Source organism: Nothobranchius furzeri, chromosome 12 (assembly GCF_043380555.1).
Source record: "Nothobranchius furzeri strain GRZ-AD chromosome 12, NfurGRZ-RIMD1, whole genome shotgun sequence".
Taxonomy (NCBI): domain Eukaryota; kingdom Metazoa; phylum Chordata; class Actinopteri; order Cyprinodontiformes; family Nothobranchiidae; genus Nothobranchius; species Nothobranchius furzeri.
The window spans coordinates 29,851,754-29,871,754 of NC_091752.1; the positions used below are offsets into that span (position 1 = coordinate 29,851,754).

Consider the following 20,001-nt stretch of genomic DNA (forward strand, 5'->3'; position numbering starts at 1 on the left):
GGTCATAATGGTCACCACATTATGGTCATAATGTGGTGATTCTGGGCAGAAGTCAAAGGTCAGCTTGTGCCATCAAAAGCCCATTTTCCTGGTTGTTTATATCAAAAGTATACTTTAAACATTTAGCATGATCTCATGACTATCTTAAATAAAAATAGCATTATTCGTTTCTCTGCATAAGCTAAACAAGTCACACACACACACACACACACACACACACACACGCACGCACGCACTCACACACACACACACACACACACACACACACGCGCGCGCGCGCGTAAGGTTTAAAGCTGCGGTTCCAACATCTACGAGGACTCTTTAAAGAGGAACTGCACACCATCAGAAAATGTAACTCCACCCCCAGTCAAGATTTAAAAAATGCTTTGAAAGTGGGCGTTGCCAGGAGGCGAAAAGTGGCATGGCCAAGTGTGGGGAATTTCCATCCCGGGAGGGAGGGGGAGTGGGGGGAGACTGTACCGATGACATGAAATAGTACCAGCCCCAGTCAATCACAAGTTTAAAATGCAGTAGCCACAGTTCAAGCCACAGGGGCAGCACTAAGACATTTTTAGACCTAGATTCTAGATTTAATCACGTTTACACAAACTTGTCAAAACATGCACAGAAAGATTGCATTTGTAAAAACCCAAATATAGAGTTTGTAAGCCCAAAAAGTTATGCTGGGATTTGTTTCTCCATAGTCTTTTAGAAATCTTGCTTTTTTTGTCTCGGGTGACGTACGTTATCTGTGGTCCAGGGGATTTGTCAGCCATTGTGGAGTTCATTGTTTGTGTAGAAGTTATTTTAACATTAAAACTTTCTAATTGGAACCTGAAGGAAAAATCCTACAGGATTGATAAGCTAACAGCAAGAATAAGTACATTAAACAAAGCAGCTTTTAAAACTTAAAATCTATAGCAATTGTACACTTTATATGAGACAAGTCCTTCCAAAACAAAGTGTATAAAATAATAAAACCACTGTGAAATAAAGGAGATTTGAGCCTTTTTACTTCAGCAGTAATGCACTTTCAGTTGTTTTCATTTGGATTGTTCTGATGAGCTGAAACATGGCTACTAATCCCAAAGCTTCCCCTAAAAATGTCTTAATATCTAAAGTTTTACAGACGTGTCCATTTTGAATTCCTCTTGCCTTCTTACACAGAAAATCTCACAAAAGCCTAATTTGACCCCTCGAAGCACATAAAATGCTAATTTGCTGCTGCTGCTGGTGATAATTCACAGTTCTAAATACAAGGGAAACTCTAGAAATTTTAATAACATGCTAAGTCCATTTATTACAATAATTCGGCCATAATCATCAAAATGATGACAAGTAAAGGCTTGAGATATCTGGCTTTGCATGTAAAGAGTTTATCTCATAATTTACTTTCATTTTTTATGGTAAATTACTGAAATAAACAAACAAAAGTTTCACCTGTAATCACAGGATTCCATGTAAATAACCATAAAATGCTAAACTCATGGTTGTGAAAGTTTATCATTGTTGCCATATAAATCACAGTAAAGTTTGGATATTTAAGCAGTTTAAAGATATCAGCAAAACAGATAAACAAGTCACACAAGATTGATGCCATTCAGGTAATTATCTACGGGGTAAGATAAGAATTGTTTTTTGATTCAGCAGAAAATAAACTTTTAAAAATGGCTTGAAAACCATTGAGCAAAATTAATAACACATCGTTTACATTTCTTTGTGTAATTTGAAAAACAAATTTAGAAATTTTAAGGCAAACTAGGCATTTTTGACTTGCTTTTAGCACCCGTTATCAACTCAAAACCAATAGAGAAACTTGTCTCCTTGCTGTGTGTTCATCTTTTTAACACCTAATCTAACAGCTCAAATGTCTCCTCAGCCTTCATTAGTTTCTACTGGAGTGATGCATCACTAATTCAAGCTAAATCAACTGTGTTCATGATCTAAAACCTGCATAAAACCTACTGGAAGCACTTTATGAAGTCCAACAGGCTCTGGACCAGCACTCTGAAGTTGCAAGTGTGGTATTCTGGCCACAGAGGCCAGTAGAGGTCTGAGTGACTTTCATTTACCCTGTAAAGGATCATTTTAGCACATACTGGCTGAAGAAAATTATTTTAAAATAGGAAAAAGTTGCAAACTATGGCTTTAAGCTAAACAGAAAAGTTTTTCTTTATTCCAAGTGAACACCATTAGAGCTAAACCGTGTAGGCTAGAACAATGACAAACACACTTCCTAGCATCAAGTGCAGAAAAGCAGAAGAATTAACGAGTTAAAAGAGTTAAAGAGCAGTAGTTCAAGACCGCGGCTGCATCACTCCTCGGGCTTGTCTCATCTATGAGATCTTTTCATCTGGTAAAAATCAATGCCAATGTTCGCTCTGCATTTGACTCAGAGGCGGGGGCATTCCATTTTAAACTCAAAGCTTTCTTATTGAGTGAATTTTGTGTTGATGTCCTTTTTCTAAGGGTTTCTGTTTCAGCTTGTTGTTTCTTCACCAGTTTTTCTCCATCTAACTGGTAATTATTTAACCAAGGTCTCACATGAAGCCAACACTAAATATCCTATGAGTCCCAAAAGTTTCACAATTCAATATGTTATGTCTGCCCTCATTTAGATGCAGTTTGGTTGGCTTCGTGTTCAGTGTGCATGCAACATGCACTGTCCAAGATTTGCAGAGGGGTGAAGTTTTAAAACAATACGTCTGAGCAAAGAGATGAAAAAAAAAAGTCCCAAGAAAAACTTCCTTTTTCAGGCCTGATTCGGAACCAAAGCTCGCCACTTGATGTGCTGCCATGGTTACCCAGCAGGGCGCGCGTCACACTGATGCTGTGTAAATCTTTCCTCATTTTGTGCGCCACCTCATGTGCCGCGATCCTTTAAGTACACGAGTGCCAACCAGAGCGTTTTCCTTTTCACAATGAAAGTGTAATTTGGTCATGGCAGTGCCCTTTTCTGGTTTTCTGCAGGATGAACTCTCCATGTCCATCCACGCTGGTTTCAAGTGTGCATGAGTGGAGTTTCCATTGGCATGCAGCTCATCTCATCAGATAAAAAACAATGAATCTAAGAGGTCACAATAATTCTCTTTTCACAGCCAAATGCAGTCTATCAATAATTCATAAGACTCCAACAAACTTTGCAACTTTCATTCTCCTTTTTCTTGAGGCGTGTTTAATTTAGTTACATGTCACTTCAAGTCACAACTTTATGAACATCCACCTGAAATGTTCTCAGGTTAACTGTGTTTCGTCACTGTCACAGTTATTGCTGCAGGTAAAAGTGGAAAATGGGTCAAAACAGTCTGTTCTACACATTTCCATTCACAGCAAGAGTTGTTTTTGATGAACATTGTTCAATTCTACATTTAATATATTTCCAATCCTTATATTTGTCTAAATGTATCATTTTTTCTACAAATACAACTTTATAATTTCAAATCTTGAGGGTATTCTCGCATAATTTTGCATTTCTCCATTTTATTTCTCATCTTAGTCACACATGGATCTTTTTTCTTGACTTTTTCCCTTTTTTATGGCACTTTCAATTGAAAAGTTTCATGTTTTTCTTTATGGTATGAAAAGTGTAATGTTATTGAACTAGAAAAGACCAGAAAATTTCAATCTGTATGTAGCCAGTTACGAGTCTGACATCTCGTGAAAGCAAAGACATCATTAATTAGTAGCAACAGGTTAAAGGCACAATAATCAGATTATAACTTCAGTTAAGGCAGTAAGTCAAGCTGATAAGAACAAGAAATGATATGCTTGACATTTGCAGCGACTCATTTTTTTCTCTCAGTATTCTTAACTTGTAGTCCAACAAAAGTCAAACCTAGATATTGAGCTGTGAAGTCATGTTTGCGGAAGAGAGAATGCCAATAATTCTCGTGCTGAGAAGTCTTGAAGTTCAACCTCTGCATGAGAGAGATGTAAATTGAAGTCAGGGAGTGTAAATTCCCTCCACCACAGCTTGACCGTGGCAAACACACTAAAGTCACCGTGCCAGTTTGCAAGTTGGCAGTCCCACTAAGTCAACGCCTGGAGGCTGAGTCATAACTGAGCTCATTTAGGAATTAGTCACACAAACTTCAAATGAGCTAAAATGCTACGGTGACCAATCTTTGTTACTAGATATTAATGTTTCTAACTTAGCTAAGTATCCTAAATAATGATGGAAAAAATAAAATGCTCTGACAATGAAAAACATACCTGAACTTGAAGCATCGGCACAGAAGAAAATGAGACCTTTAATTGATCCCCTGCAGCCACCATATGCAGATGACACACTTATATTCTTTCTTTTGCTTGAAACTATTCAAATGACATTTGTGTGTCATCAAGTGTATGCAGCTCAACTTTATTAGAATGATTTTTTTAAACGTGAAAAAATAATAATTATGCCTTATTTTTTAGCCCAGCTGATGCAAAAATGAAAGAAAAAGCATTTTAAAGAGGTCCTTCACTAATATTTTTAATAAATTTGCAATGGTCTTTAGTAGGAATGAATGCCTTGTAAGTCATACTTTTAGGGGGGGAAAAGCTCTGAGCCTGTGTCAGCACGGAGAATTCAGCCAGTGGAGAATGTAGCTTCAGACGACAGGATTTGGAGTCTTATTTCCTGATATTTGGACACCTCACCTTTGATTGACTAAAAGCTATACAACTCAACCACTGACTGTTTCTTCTGCAACGTTGATGTTTTATCTTCACAAATGACACAAGCCTGGAGGAGTTTTGCTGTGTGTTGGGTTTGCTAATGCTAAAGATTATCCTCTGCTAGCTGAGACGTTCTCTGCTGTTTCTTGGACGCTAAAACAACAACAGCCATCGCCGTCGCAAGTCAAGATGGGTGATTCCAATAATGTTCAGTGACAGTAGGACTAGGGGTGGACGATATGGGGGGGTGGGGGGGTATAAACATTACGATAGTTTTTGCTAAATCACGATCATGATTTCACCATGATTTTTTTTGTTGACAATTCAGATGTTTTGGAAGTTATTTACCAGTAAAATGGTCCTTCACTATCACATATATATATATATATATATATATATATATATATATATATATATATATATATATATATATATATGTATTAGGGCATGACACGATTAAAAAATTTAATTAGTTAGAGGCTTTGTAATTAATTAATCTAAATTAATTGCATTGTTAGAGTGTTTCTGTTTTAACTTAAACTTCTGTTTTCAACTTTAAGACACGCTGTTTGTGATTGTTTACAGAGAAGAGAGAACACGGAGTGTTCTCCCAGCGGCAGCCAGGTGCCTCTCGTTTGTCTGACTACTTTCATAAACTACTGTTAGGGCAAGGAATTATTAAAGTCTCGGCCCTAATACACACACACACACACACACACACACACACACACACACACGCACGCACGCACGCGCGCGCACGCACGCACACACACACACACACACACACACACACGCACACACACACACACACACACACACACACACAGTTGAGAGCTAGAGATACAAGTCTCAGATGTACTTTCATTTACTTATAGATTTTAACTAATGTAAAATGATTTTAATTCTATCCAGAGGTGGCTCATATTCTATCATCCACAATATTGCCAGCAATTCTTACTTGTCCGGAGAAAAAAAATCTATCTTAAGCTAAATTCATGAAGTGTCCTCATCTCATGCTACCTCTAGTCAGGATAACACTCCTTATTACACTATCTATTTGTCCCTCACTACTCTCCGTAGAGGCGGGGTTTGGCATAAACAAAGCTCCAGTCGGCAGCCACGGTAAAAAGGCTTGCTAAAACACACACAAATGTCTCCAAATCATAAAAGTCACAAAGCTAAATTCAAAGTTAAGAGCAGAACATTGACCCAGAGGTTCCCTGATCGAGCACACGTGTGAGAATACACTTAGTGAACGCTTAGAGACGGAGCATTCTAGTGGCTAATGCTAGCAGCTATTCACTATAATCAAGTGTGGTGTGCTTAATGTCCGCATCTTAATGCATCGATTGTTAGATTATTTCCCTCAGCTCTACCGAGCACCCCAGCTAAACAAACCAACACACTGCTTAAACTTGCTCTTGGTGTGTCTGCCATGCCGACAGTTGCAGACTGGTATTTAGCGTGACTTGGCTGAGAAAAAAAGGTTTTTCAGTTAAGGACTTCCTTAAATATTTCCTAATCTCAAATCTGTTAATTTCTCTCCACTTCCTCCACGTTGCTGTACATGCTTGCTTAGTATGAAGGATTGCTGTAAAGTCTCCGAAACAAGTCAGTGACTCGGTGCAATCTGCTGGGTTTTCTTACATAGAAAACATTGAACTACAATAATAAACTGAACTGAATTAAAATAACATTTTGTTTCTCAGTATCGATATCATTATAGGAGTAGTTTGCATTTGGATGGATTTGCTTTTTTTGAATTAGCCCAAGTTTGTTTTTATAAAAAGCTCAACAGTTTGCATTTGTTCCAACAACCGTTTGCACTGCCAGTGACATTTAACTCCATACCTGCCCACGTGGTCTGAATGAAAGACGCTTTGGCATGACTCCTTTGAAGTTGTACAGAAATTAATGCTTGAAAAACCACTAAGGATGAATGAGAGCATTGGGTTTTGCAAAGAAAATAATACAATACGCTGCAGGGATGCCACCAGCATGGGAGGTCAATGTGAAAACAAGATTTTTTCTTGGCAGTGAAACAAATGAACAACCCGTCACAGGGCTGGAGTCGCCTCCTGTGTGATTAGCCCCATAACTACAGGCTCCATGCATCTGTTGCTGCAGCAAAGCTGTGCAATTCCCTCTCAGTGAGTCTCTCATTCCTCCAGAGGTAAGATTTTACTGCTTCTATTACCTCAAGACTGTGAGAACACCTGATTGATGTGTTTCAATGTGAGTTTTTGGGGTGATTGGCATTAAGCTTCCTTTACCACAAAAAAAACCCTCTCCTGTGGTCCATTTGGGTCTTACGGTTGCTGATTGGGTTCAAGTGCTCCTCGACTGTAGATGCCATTTGAAGATTGCTTTTATCCCTCCTTGAAACACAAGGACAGATAAGAAACAGACCTTTTCGTCTCTGGGGGTTTTGAAAAGCTCCCTTTCACATAAAAAAGAAATACATGTACACAGGCCAGCTTTTCTTTACCTCTTCCCTTTCTTTCTTGAGGCTTCTGTTGGCAGCCACACACGCTCGGAAACAAAACACCCCCATTGTATTTACTCGCTCTGAGGCATTCCCTTCTAAAATAAAATAAAATAAAAATGGAAAGAAAATGATGTTCTTAACGATTGAAAGTGCTTTTAGCTCACCGTTCTTCAACCATACCTCCATGCCATCTTATCTACCCTGTCCAGCATGCTAATCAAAACTGGTCAAGGCCCTGCTATCACTCACTGGGATCAGCAGCTTTGTCAAAGCCATGGATGCCTCAACGGGAACACCTCATAAACAAGCTCAGGTGTTCTGCTAATGTTAAAATCTGAGTGAAACATCCAAAAACACCTAACATAACTGGAAACAAAGCCATAAAAGTTGCACCAAAATAGAATACTGTTTAGGATTTGGGTTTCATTCAAATAGTAAGCCACAAGACACTATTGACTTGGTTTGGTGAGCTTATGTTACATAGTGGAAATCATATTCATCAACCAATAAATAGCATATTGTGGAAATGGTAAATGGTACTGTAAATGGTCTGTATTTAAAATAGCACCTTCTAGAGTCCTAGAACCCCCCAAGGTGCTTTACAACAGTCATTCACCCATTCACACACACATTCACACTCTGGTGGTGATGAACTACAATGTAGTCACAGCCACCCTGGGGCACACTGACAGAGTCTGCCGTACACCTGCGCCACTGGTCCCTCCAACAGCCACCAGCAGGCAAAGTGGGATAAGTGTTTAAGTTTTCATCTTACCACATTTCCAGACTTTAAACTTTATGAAAGAAATTACTGGATTAACATCTTTGATTGTTTAACTAATAAGGGAGCAACAGATGATAATTGAGCCTTGATTCGCACAGATCTCTCTCTACAGTTCGCCACGCACATGGTCCACAGATGGGTCAGGTGGAGGGCCGATTCAAACGAGAAAAGTACAGCAGTGGTCATGGAGGAGGAGGAGGACAGGAGCTTGAAAAACCACCTGCATCGTTTAAGTCGCATGTATAGGACCATCTTGGCTTCCTTGTAAAATATAACGATGATATGAGCACACACACACACCCACACACACACGTGCCTCCAGTAAAACGGCACAGCACCACTAAGTACCTCCGACTGCTGTGAAATGTGGAAGGGGTGGGGCGCGAAAAATACCTGGGACAGTTATTACGTTAACATGGTGGGACCTGTTAATATTGTTGGGGACAAATTTATAAAAGAGGAGGAAAAAAAGTGAGGAAATGAGTGAAAACAGGACACACACACATGCACAAAGTGAGCGTGTCTAAAAAGGGAAAGCTGTTTTAACATTTAATCAGAAATCAGACTTCTCTGTAATTCCTATTTTTGTAGCAAGTTGCAAATTGAGCAGAAGTGTTCTACAAAATAAAGAGAGAGCAAAGCTATTTGTCTTTTCCTGTCTTTTTCTTTCTCCTGATCTGCAGATCAAAAAATGTGGCATTTTACGTAATTGTTATTACGGTGAGCGCATAAACAAACACTAGCATCAATAGCTATTTGCCCCCAAAGTGCATTGCGTGCAGAAAACAAGGCATCCTACGTATGTCAAAAATTGTCCCAAATATTATAGATTTATAAATAAAAATACAAAGTTAGCTCAAAACGTCTTCAAATATTGAGCTAAATCTTAGTGTGTTTGTAGAAAAAGGTCATAATTCATTTGTCTGAATAAAGGTTAGTTCTAACAAAATATCAAAGACATAACGGGAAAATACATGCGTGATGCAAAAAACCACTTTGAGGGTGTTTTTCTCGATGAAATAACTATATAGGCCATGGACAGCTCCTTCAATGGCAGACTGACATCCAAGATTTAAAACAGAAGGCTACCGTCATTCGTTTCCTCTGCAGTAAGAGTGTATGAAGCCTAATTTATGCTTCTGTGTCAGCTCCACAAGTGTGAGAGGCACACGCATCGGCAGATGTTTTGCATTCAGACTTCTCCGTCTCCTCTGGAGTGTTGCAAAGCAATTCCCCGCAGGAACAACAGAGGGTGTAGCGCTGTTCTGTGGTAACCTGTCATGTATCCAGTCCAATATAGTGCATTTACTGTTGTGTTTATGTTGTGTTTTTGTATTTCAGAGACTTTTTAACACTGACAACTTTGTCCCTCATTCTCCTCCACCTCTTCATGCGCTCACCACGTCTAAACCCACGTATCCCATCATTTCCATCTATGAATAAAATTCTTGCTGCATTTTATTCCTCCAGTCAGGGGTGAATTAAACGTTCCTATTTTTTAGAATTTTTCTGAGTTATTGTTCAAGCTGCCAGATATCTTCATCTCTCTTTATAATTTAGGGGGCGCAATGGCGATGCTGTTGACGAAAGTGTCGTCCCGACCAATCACAAGCTTGCATTCTCCTTCAATGGATGTTTAGGAAAGTGGGCTTGCCTCAGTTGGTCCTTGTGAGCTTGTTGGAGAGCCCTTGCAAGGATGGATAATGGCGTTAGGTGTCTCCACACCAACACAGAAACATAAACTAGGCTTAACTCCTCCCTTTAACTGGTACTGGCATTATCCTGCTACACAATAACACCAGTGCAACATTCACTATGTGTTCAATACTTGTGCAATACCGGACGCACATTAGCATGTCTGTGTCCCTTATTCTGCATGGTTTTGGAAACCCATGTTTCCTTTTCATCTGTCGTTTTAGGTGGTTGAAGGTTACGATACACTACCTATGTGCGATTACCTGTAATATTGTTATTATTATTCCTTTTCTCTGAGTGGTTAGGGCTAACACTCGATTCACCTGTTCAGCAACTCATCACCTGCTAAATTCAGGTGTGTTGAAGCAGGGAAACCACTAAAACCTGCAGGATAGTGGCTCTTGGGTAAGGGTAGGTGCCCACCCCTGCCTTAAAGAAATACCAGATTCCTTATTTAAATGTGTGAGGATTTGTTTAAAGAATGATGGATTTAGAAAATAGTCCACATCTTGTGCCTAAACTAAATCTTTATAAATGAGAGAATCTGCTACGTAAAAAAAAAAAAAAAAAAAAAAATTATTTAAACATAGAAAGTTAGAATCAAAGTGACTTGATAAAACAAAATGAGTTTGTTAGTTTAATATTTGAATCTGGATGTTGAATGTAACCCTTTAGATACCTTTTGTCTTAAAGCAAACATTTTAAAAAATATTTCTTCAATAATGGAGATTTAATTACTGTGGGTTTACCTTTTTTCTCTATTGTTTTTTATCTCTTTGAGCGGTATCACAGCCCTGTCCTTGATTTTCTGTCTGAAATCCCAAACCATCTCTAACTTCAAACATTCATCCATGACTTCTTAATTCAGTCTAATAAATTCAAGCACAAGAAGCATCTCAAGGACTGCAGGTAGCTTACTTTGAAGACTCAAAATAAAAGAAGTGTGAAATGTCATCTGGAAGGGTCGTTCAAGCCTTTTGATAGAATTTTTTTTTACGAGTTTGTGAATGATTTAAAACTGATGAGAGAAAGAAATCTATTGAGAGAAGAGGTTGTGAGATCAGTCCTGTGTAAAGATGTTACTTGACTGTTTATATTTCTAGGCTGACGACTCCTGCCATCACACCAGGCTTCCAACACTGATGTCTTTTGATGAATCACTTCACGTCTCTTTGAGCTGAGTGAGAACTTTGCAGCCTTCACAGCTTTGAAATCCCACAGAGCTTTGGTGGTGCATGATAGTCAAAGGGAAGCTCCCATAATACTCCTGGGAACTGCACATGAGCAGTTTACAAACCACCAAGTGTTAGACGAGAGTTTGCACATCGTACCAAATTATTAATAATAAGGTATTTTAGTTTCATTTTTGTAAACTGTTAAGTTCCCGATAAAAACTAAAACGGTTGTTTTGTACAGCTGCATCACAAGTCACATAACAAAGATTGCAAACGTTTAATTTGAGATTCCCAAATCCATTTACATCCACGTTCCCGTCTCCTCTTCTGTGTGTTTTCAGAATTTTATTGGTCATATTTCCGGTTTCCTTCAATTTTTGTCCGTCACTTTGTTTGCTCATCTCCACCGTTCAGTAACCCTCATGCCTGTGTCTCATTTTCTTCCGGCAGTTATTAATACCATGTACTTTTTCCACTCCATTATCCCATCATTCCTCTTTTACGGGTCCATCTGAACCGTTCCGGCCCTTTTTTTATCTTTTCTTCCTTCTTTTTTAATAGCTCCCTGGGTATCAACTGCCTCTTAAGACCATCATTTTCCATTTCCCCTGTAGCTCTCTTCTTTTCCTTCTTTTTTTTGCCCTGTAATTTTATCATTAAAGACTTGCACCTCTGCTGAGAGCAAACGAGAGGGCAAGTAAGATACTGGGATGAAGAAGGATAATGGTAGAGGACAAATCCCATTGACCATCAGAGGAAGTTTGTAAATGGAAGGATAGTAAATACAGAAGTGCTCTCATGGATGAACTAATTGAATTCCCTCTCCCGTCTGAGTTTACTTAGCTGTCATGAGAAAATCAGACTATAATGTGTAGAAAAAGAGGGAGAACAGTAAGATGTTAAGTCCTGGGAAAGGCCAAACGATTGGAGAAGGAGATGGAGAGAAAGATACCTTCTCTGGCCAGAATAATTGAATTCCAATTTTCCCTCTGAGATTGGTTAGCAGCAGCATCAGCAGAAGGCAGGCAGACGGGCTGCCCTCAGCATGGATCAACTCTACCCAGCCAATCACACTAATACAGTTTTTATGTCCAATCAAGTGCTGATCGGTCAAAGCCAAGAGGGAGTTTACTGGAGCCAGTGAAAACTTAAAAATATATACATACGTAACTCAAAACCCAAATATCAGTGAGACGTTGAGTCTGCCTTAGGGGATGTTACTGCTAAGTTTTATAGGGATTACAAATTATTTATTTATCTGGAAAAAAATCCAGTACTATTAAGTGTCAGCCTCCAAAATAGGTGAAATATAATTATTATGGGTTATATTTCCAGAGTAGCCAATAGGAATTAATAGGTTAGGGTTAGGGTTAACTTGGCGCAGTTACAAAACCGCCAGTCCTCTATAGTTGAACACATCAATGAGGAAGTGAGTGTTTTATTAATTATTTTATTTTAATATGCTAAGCACATCTGCATCACCCATGAGTGCGAGGAGCAATGAGGCTTCTGGGTGACCTCAGACTTAAGAAGAACCAAACAGGTACCCAGGTAACACTTTACAATATGGGTCCCTTTGTTAACGTTACTTAGATCAATATTAAGCATGAATAAACTCTTAAATTACACATTAACAACTGCTTAACCATATTATGAAAATTTTTAAATGTTTTAGTCTTTTTTTTTGTTGTCTGCAAAAGCAAAAAGAAAACAAAATTCAAATAAAATAAACAAAAATAAAATCCTTCCTTTGGGTTGTTAAGTCAACAGGTTATTTTTTAAATAAAAAAGGAACAATTCCTGGAATGCAGATCTTTTCATGAGATAGGACTTTAAAAATGTCTCAGGCATTTTCTTTAACATTATTCCATTTTATATCATAGTTGAGTAAATTTGACATTATTAAAAATTGATAAAAAGACAGATTTCGAAAAAATTGTGGAGTTCATCAGCCGGTGACAGCGCATTTGTTAAACCCATCAAGCTTTTTTAAGATCATATGTTTATTTGTTTTTAGCAATGAAGGGATGGAACATGGAGAGAATGCTGCTGTTGTGTCTTTGGGCAAGACATTTAACCCACCTCGCCTGCTGGTGGTGGTCAGAGGGACCGGTGGTATCAGTGTCTTTCTTCCCCAGGGCAGCTGTGGCTACATTGTAGCTCATCGCCAGTGTGTGACTGGGTGGATGACTGATTGTGTTGTGAAGCGCTTTGGAGGGTTTGTAGAACCCTTAGATGGTTTGATGTTTAAAGAAGACTAAAGGTAAAAAAGTGAGGAAAAGGCAGATATTTTTCTTGTTTTTATTTTTTAAATAACAACAAATTTCTTGTTTTCTTTTACTGGGAGCTGGCCAGGCTTGAATTTGAAGGAAAACTCCACATTGTTTCAGGTCTTTAAGTTAAAAACATCTCAGAGGGTAGAACATTTTCTTTCATTTTCTCCTTTTTGAAGAAAACAGCTGATCAATCTATAACGCTCTGCTAAGTGAGGATTGTATTGATATTTAATTTGTCGACTGTAATGGAAATACAGAAAACTGCTGAAGACTCACAGGTATTTACTCGTGACGTGTTCATTTGTCATGACGAGGTGAAGTTTGCTCAGCCATAATTGCACATTTGTTTCCTGTGAGGACTGCCAGCACCATGCCACTGCCTGCGTGCCTCCAGCTGTGTTGTAAAGCATGAGGGTGTCTTTCTCCATGTTCATTATTTGCTACCGTCCTCTCGGCCCCCTCCATCTCCATCTCCCTCAACGCTCCACGTCACCACCCATCACCACTCAGCCTTTATGAATATTTAACCGCTCCTCAAGCTTCCCTGCTCTGCACACCCTCAGATTCACTTGCTTTTTCTCTCACCCTTTGTCATGCTGTTCTTGTTGCTGCTGCAGACATTTGTCTCTCTTTGCAAGTCATTCGTGTTTTTTCTCCATTCTAGCTGTCTGTCTCTAGCTCAGCTCTAGCTCATCGTTTTCTCTTAGAGGGAGGACGCCGCAGCTACACACCCTGCCCCTTAACGCCTAGTCATTGTTTCTTATTTAATCTGTTCCACTTTATTGAATTTAATTATTTCTAAATGATTAACTCAGGGTGTGCGGCGGGGAGGGGTGAGGAGGGGGACATATGTTGTGAGATGGGATGGAAGGACCATTGGAAGAAAAATCATGTGGATGGTGTTTTTTTTTTTTTGTTTGTTTTGGAGCCAGACAGCGTAAATAGCTTGGTATGCACACTCATCAGTCTTTGCTTCCATTACTGCAGCGTGACTGCAAATGCATGACCCACAACCCACCCGCCAGCTCTCCTCACCCTCAGATGCGCCCAACGCAGTTTTAATGTGTGAGCTTATTTGTTTTTTATGGTCATAAACAAAAACCTTTTTTTGCATATTTCTAAAATATACATGCTAAATCAGTCTCTTTTTTTTTTTTTTGCACTTATGCAGGCTCGGGTTTTGTGTATGTGACAGGTGTAAAAGGAAAAGCAACTTCTGTTTACTTTCATGCACCCATACCTCAAAAAGGGGGGTATTCATTACTGGGCCAAAACGCACTGAAAGCAGAGCTGTAATGACGTTCAATAGGCTGCCAGCTCTTCGTATGAAAATGTGTCTGGTGGAGAAAAGAACGAGCTGGAGTGATGGGCTTTTCACAGAGCTGCAGGATCTCTCCAGACACAGCCGGAGCAACAAGATACACTTTCATGCAGCCTGTATTAGAGCAATACATGAAGTCATGCTAATAACGAAATGTGTTTGTGAACATTCATCCAAACTGCAGACGAGACGGCAGTTTTCCAAATTACAGCGTCTAGGACACTTTTGTAGGAGAAATATAAATGACTAGGTCATCAGTTGTTACTTAAAAACACACAATAAGGGTCAATGGACAGGCACACTCTACAACTAATCACTATCTTTATTAGAAACGATCAAGATGATCACTGTTAAGTTTAGAAATGTAATATTTTTTTAAAACTACACCACAAAGAGCATTAACAAGCAACAGAATGTAAGAAAATGTTGAGACCACATAAAGAAGCAGATACAATGTACTGATGCCAGTTATGACTCGTTATATGCAGGTGTGTAAATCAGGAGGTAGGGGCAGGTGTGCTCCAAGAGCAGCAATCAAGTCTGAAGCAACAAGAGATAATCCGTAAAATAACACAGCAGGTAAAGCACAGAAGACATGAAAGTTTAGAATCAACCAGTTTAATTTAAAACTAAACCAAACATAAAATCATGATCCTGAGCCGTCTTAGACAGTGGTTTATCACACATAAGTGAAACAAAGAAAATGGCAGATACTGATGGAATTTATTTACATAACCTGTTTAATCATGTTATTTGTATTGCATTTATAGTATCATTATGATTCAATGATATTTTTTGTGACTTTATGGACAAATTAAGTTTTTTTTAATGCTTGCAAATTTAATGTCAGAAGAAGAAAATCACCATTTCATATAAAAGTTGGTTTATGTCTGAGTTCTGAAGAACATTCTTTAGATGATGATTGAGGAAAAGTATGAAAAGAATCTAATGGCAAATCAATCTTTTATTTTTTATTATATATATATTTGAGCACAGAGGAGATTTAATAACTTTTGAGCTTAATTAATTTACTAAAAGATAGATGAGTGGCTTAATAATTAGAAAACACTTTATTTTTAATGTTTTTTAAGGTAAAGTTTGTAAGAATGGTATCTTGTGGTCAAATTAGGTTACTGCAGTCCATTTTTCTAAGCAATAGAATCACTTTCATGGCTGTTGCGAGTTACAGATATAGAAGATGCTAGCTGACAAACCAAGATGAGTCCTACACAGTAAGTTGATAAGTAGATAAATACATTGTCATATCTGGTGTTGGCACTGCGTGTTTTATGGTAAGGAGCACTTACTACACTTTTTTTTGGTAGTTTGTCTCTGGCATTAGAGGAAGTGTGGTTGTTGTCTTGCTGTTAGCTTGCTGGCATAATTCTGAACGAGTCATTAAAGGAAGTAAAACGCCACGATTGACTCATTATTCACTTCACACATACATGTCACTATAATGTCGAGTTGTTGGTAATTGAAAAAGTAGATTGAGATATTTTTAGAGTTGAATATTTGCTTTTATTCACTGTTAGCATTGTTAGCTCAACGTTAACCTCTAAGCTGCTTCACTCGATATTAGAGTGAATAAAGATGTCTTGGCTTCTTAGGGGTACAAGAAATAACTTCTGGGTCACTCTTGTTTACTGGCTTTGGTTCTTTTAACAACTCTGGAACTGGTGTTAAATTACAAATGCCTGTGATGTTGTGTTAGCTCACCTGAGATGCAGCAACCTCACAAACTCACTGATTGTAAACAATGACTAGATCCCACTTTTGTTAGTTTTTTTTTAAAGAGAAAAACTGACAACAGCTGTCTGAGAAGGAAATCTGTTTCAGAATAACCTTCCCCCCAACATAACTGAGACATTAGACTGTTGTGTGACCATTTCACCGTGGAATTCTTACACGTTGCTCCTTTATGTCAGAAATCTGGATGAAGATTTTGTTTGTCAAATGAAAATAATATCTGTTTATCTCATGTGTTGACCAGTTGATGCCATAAACAATTAGTGGACTGATCTAATTTTCTGGTCAGTGAAAATTTTGTGCCCAGTCTATGCATGATAATTATGTGAATGCCCTGATTTACTAGTATTCACAAATTCACATGTGTCTAACAAGCCCTTTGACTACACATTTCACATTCTTCTTTTTAGCATACATTTCAGCTCAATTTGTTTTGACTAGAGGCAAATCAGATTTGTTTCTGAAATCAGACTTTTTCGGACAGGGTGTCTACAGCTGTTGATGCTAGACTGATCAGATCAGATTTGTGAGTATATCACCACTGGAACTTCATGGTGAAAACGCAGAAGATGGTTGTTTTGCAATGTTCAAAGTCAAGCCAGACTAATAGAAGTTGACAATCTCAGATGTGTTGCACAAACTCAATCAAAAAAAATAAAAGAATCAATGTTTTACCCACACAAAGTTTTAATCTCTGAAATACTTTATTTTGCTGTCCGTGTGTTTTAAAATCATTCTGCAGAGACGGAGCTTGGCCAGAACTCTGTCTAGTTTGACATATTTGTTTTTGTGGACAAAGTAAACTCAACCTCCAACAAATAACTGCTCTTAGATGATTGAAATGTCTGTCTTGTGTGACTTACACAGTACTGGAAATGACTTCAGAATTTATTTAGTGCAAACTTACATTCAGCCAAGCTTCTGTCTGGGAAACAGACTACAGGAACTGTGCATGTGAGATTGGCTCTGTATGGTGGTGGGACTGGACCCTTGTGCTTATCTTTTAATGGCGTTGTAGAAATAATCAGAGTAATTGTGTTTGGGACAGGAGCGGACACATTTATACCTAAAGGGTTGTCAAATTTGTAACCAAGTGTTGTTGTAAGGGAGTAAAAGGTTGCTGAGTCACAAAATGTGACAGTAAAATAAACATAAGTTTCATATCTACTCTAGAAAAAGAGCCTCACATTAAGACAGGCGGAAACAGATGTTCAAAAGCATAAAAGGGAATCATGATCAGTAATGGTGCAAAAGGTGCTAAGTGATTTTCTCAGTTCACGACAGGTGATAAATGATAAATGACCCGCACTTGTATAGCGCCTCTCAGAGTAAGGACTCCAAAGCGCTTTACACTACAGTGTATCATTCATCCATTCACACACACATTCACACACTGATGGTGATGAGCTACAATGTAGCCACAGCTGCCCTGGGACGCACTGACAGAGGAGAGTCGAGGTGGCGGTCATAAAATCAGAATATCATGACAGTTGATTTATTTCAGTAATTCTATTCAAAAAATGAAACTTGTATTTTGGATTTGGTCATTACACACAGACGTATATATTTCAAATGTTTTTTGTTTTTCTTTAATTTTGATGATTACAATTGAGAACTAATGAAAATCCCAAATTTAGTATCTCAGAATATTAAAATATTGTAAAAGGCTTCAATGTTGAAGACCACTGGTGCCACACTCTTATCAGCTAATTAACTCAAAAGCCTTTAAATGGTCTTTCAGTCTAGTTCTGTGCCACAAAATCATGGGTAAGACTGCTGACTTGACAGTTGTCCAAAAGACAACCATGGACACTTTGGACAAGGAGGGCCAAACACAAAAGGTCCTTGCTAAAGAGGCTGGCTGTTCACAGAGCTCTGTGTCAACAGTGATGAAGAGGCAAAGGGAAGGACAAGAAGTGGTGGAAAAAAGTGGGATTACCATACCCTGGAGAGGATTGTGAAACAAACCCCATTCAAAAATGTGGGGGGAGATTCTCAAAGAGTGGACTGCAGCTAGAGTCAGTGCTTCAAAAACCACCACGCACAGATGTAGGCAAGATGTGGTTTCCGCTGTTGGGTTCCTTGTGTCAAGTCACTCTTGAACAAGAGGCATCATCAGAAGGATATTCACCTGGGCTAAATACAACAAGGATTGGACTGCTGCCGAGTGGTCCAAAGTTATGTTCTCTGATGCAAGTAAATTTTGTATTTCCTTTGGAAATCAAGGTCCCGGAGTCTGGAGGAAAAGACGAGACACACAGAATCCACGTTGCTTGAGGTCCAGCGTAAAGTTTCCACACTCAGTGATGGTTTGGGGTGCCATGTCATCTGCTGGTGTTGGTCCATTTAGTAACCTGTCATAATGTTAGTTCTGTTTGTTTGCACCGATTAAAGTACTCAGGACCCGTTAGATACATTTGAGGTCCAATGGACTGTTGGAGCACCTGATGTCCCTCTGGATGATGCGCAACGTGCTCTTCTATTATAAAGAAACAAACATGTGAAATGTATCAGTCTGTGTGAAATAAATTAATCTAAAATAGAAATTTCACTTTTTTTTATAGAATTACTGATATAAATAAACTTTGTCATGATATCCTGATTTGATGACCAGCACCTGTATAATGTTGGTTTTGCATGGCATTGCTAACAAGTTTAGATGCTTTCTATCTGCGGTTTACTGAATGCTGTTGTGTGTGTATGTTTGTTATTTTAAGGATTTTTTTCTAGTTTACCGGTATTTTAAATTATTTGACTGGTGAGTGAGGGAAAATATCCAAAGTGTAAATTGTACTTTAGAGCAAGTAAATACAGCAAGGTTGCGTCCTTGCCTTGTCTTGTCTGGCTTGTGTAGGTGTATCTTTTAACTCTTTTATAGTGTTTGTGGTTATGAGTTGACTTTTCATCGCATTAGCAACAGGGAGGGTAGCATGACCTTTCAGTTATGTGGGCCTCGTGTTCGGCGCATGAGAGAAGCCAGCTCTGTAGCTTTCCCATGCCAGAAGAGACAGGCTCCATCTGATGCAGCTGGTCTCTCTTCTCAGAACTGTATCTAACTTCCAGTTTCATCTGATTTGAAACCAAAATAATAGGTTGTTTTGTAATCTGCAATTTTCCATGAATGCAGTTTTGCGCATTTCCATGAATTTTTCTGCATCTGAACATAAATGGACTTACCCCCCAAATCATGTTTATATGGTTTATTACTCTGCATTATAAAAGCAGTACAGTGCATTGCTATCTTACCGCAACACAAAATTCAAAATTGAATTTAACAATAAAGTTCTAAAATTGGAATTATATTGTTTTGTAGGCTTTCAAGCTCAAAAAACCCCAAAAAAACTGCATGTGCATGCATGACTTCCTCAAATACTCACCACTGGTTCTGAAGGATGTGCTTGAAGTGGCAACAGGATTGAAAGCGTCTCAGGCTCTGAAAGAGCAGCAGACATGTCAGCAGGTCAGTGAGGATCGGGAGCAGAATATTAGAGCCCCTTTGGTCAACTAAATGTGTGGATTACTCCTTAAATAGAGATTAGAGGTCAGCATCTGCGTTTACTTCCTGTCTTCTGTGTCTAAAGTGCAAAACTTTAATAGCTTCCTAAGCACAAACGCTTGGTAAAACATCGCAAGAATCAAAAAACAGATTTGGCAAAGATGCTGAAACTTGGCTATCTTTATTCGTTGCTTTGTCAACAAACACTAATTCATCTTCGCTGTTATGACTTTAAATAAATTATACGTGAATTACATTGCAGTCTTTTCCCCTGCATGTTATCGGCGAGCTGTTACGGCTCAGTGTCTCCGAGAAACCTTATCCATAATAGATTGCTATTGAGCTGAAGATCATTTTT

At 38.6% G+C, this 20,001-nt stretch overlaps 1 protein-coding gene across 2 annotated transcripts in view; it reads left to right on the top strand.

Moving 5' to 3' along the window:
- The window catches only part of grid1a (glutamate receptor, ionotropic, delta 1a), a 424,695-nt gene that overhangs the window by 88,942 nt on the left and 315,752 nt on the right, over positions 1–20,001 (top strand). The gene's annotated exons all lie outside the window — the stretch shown is intronic.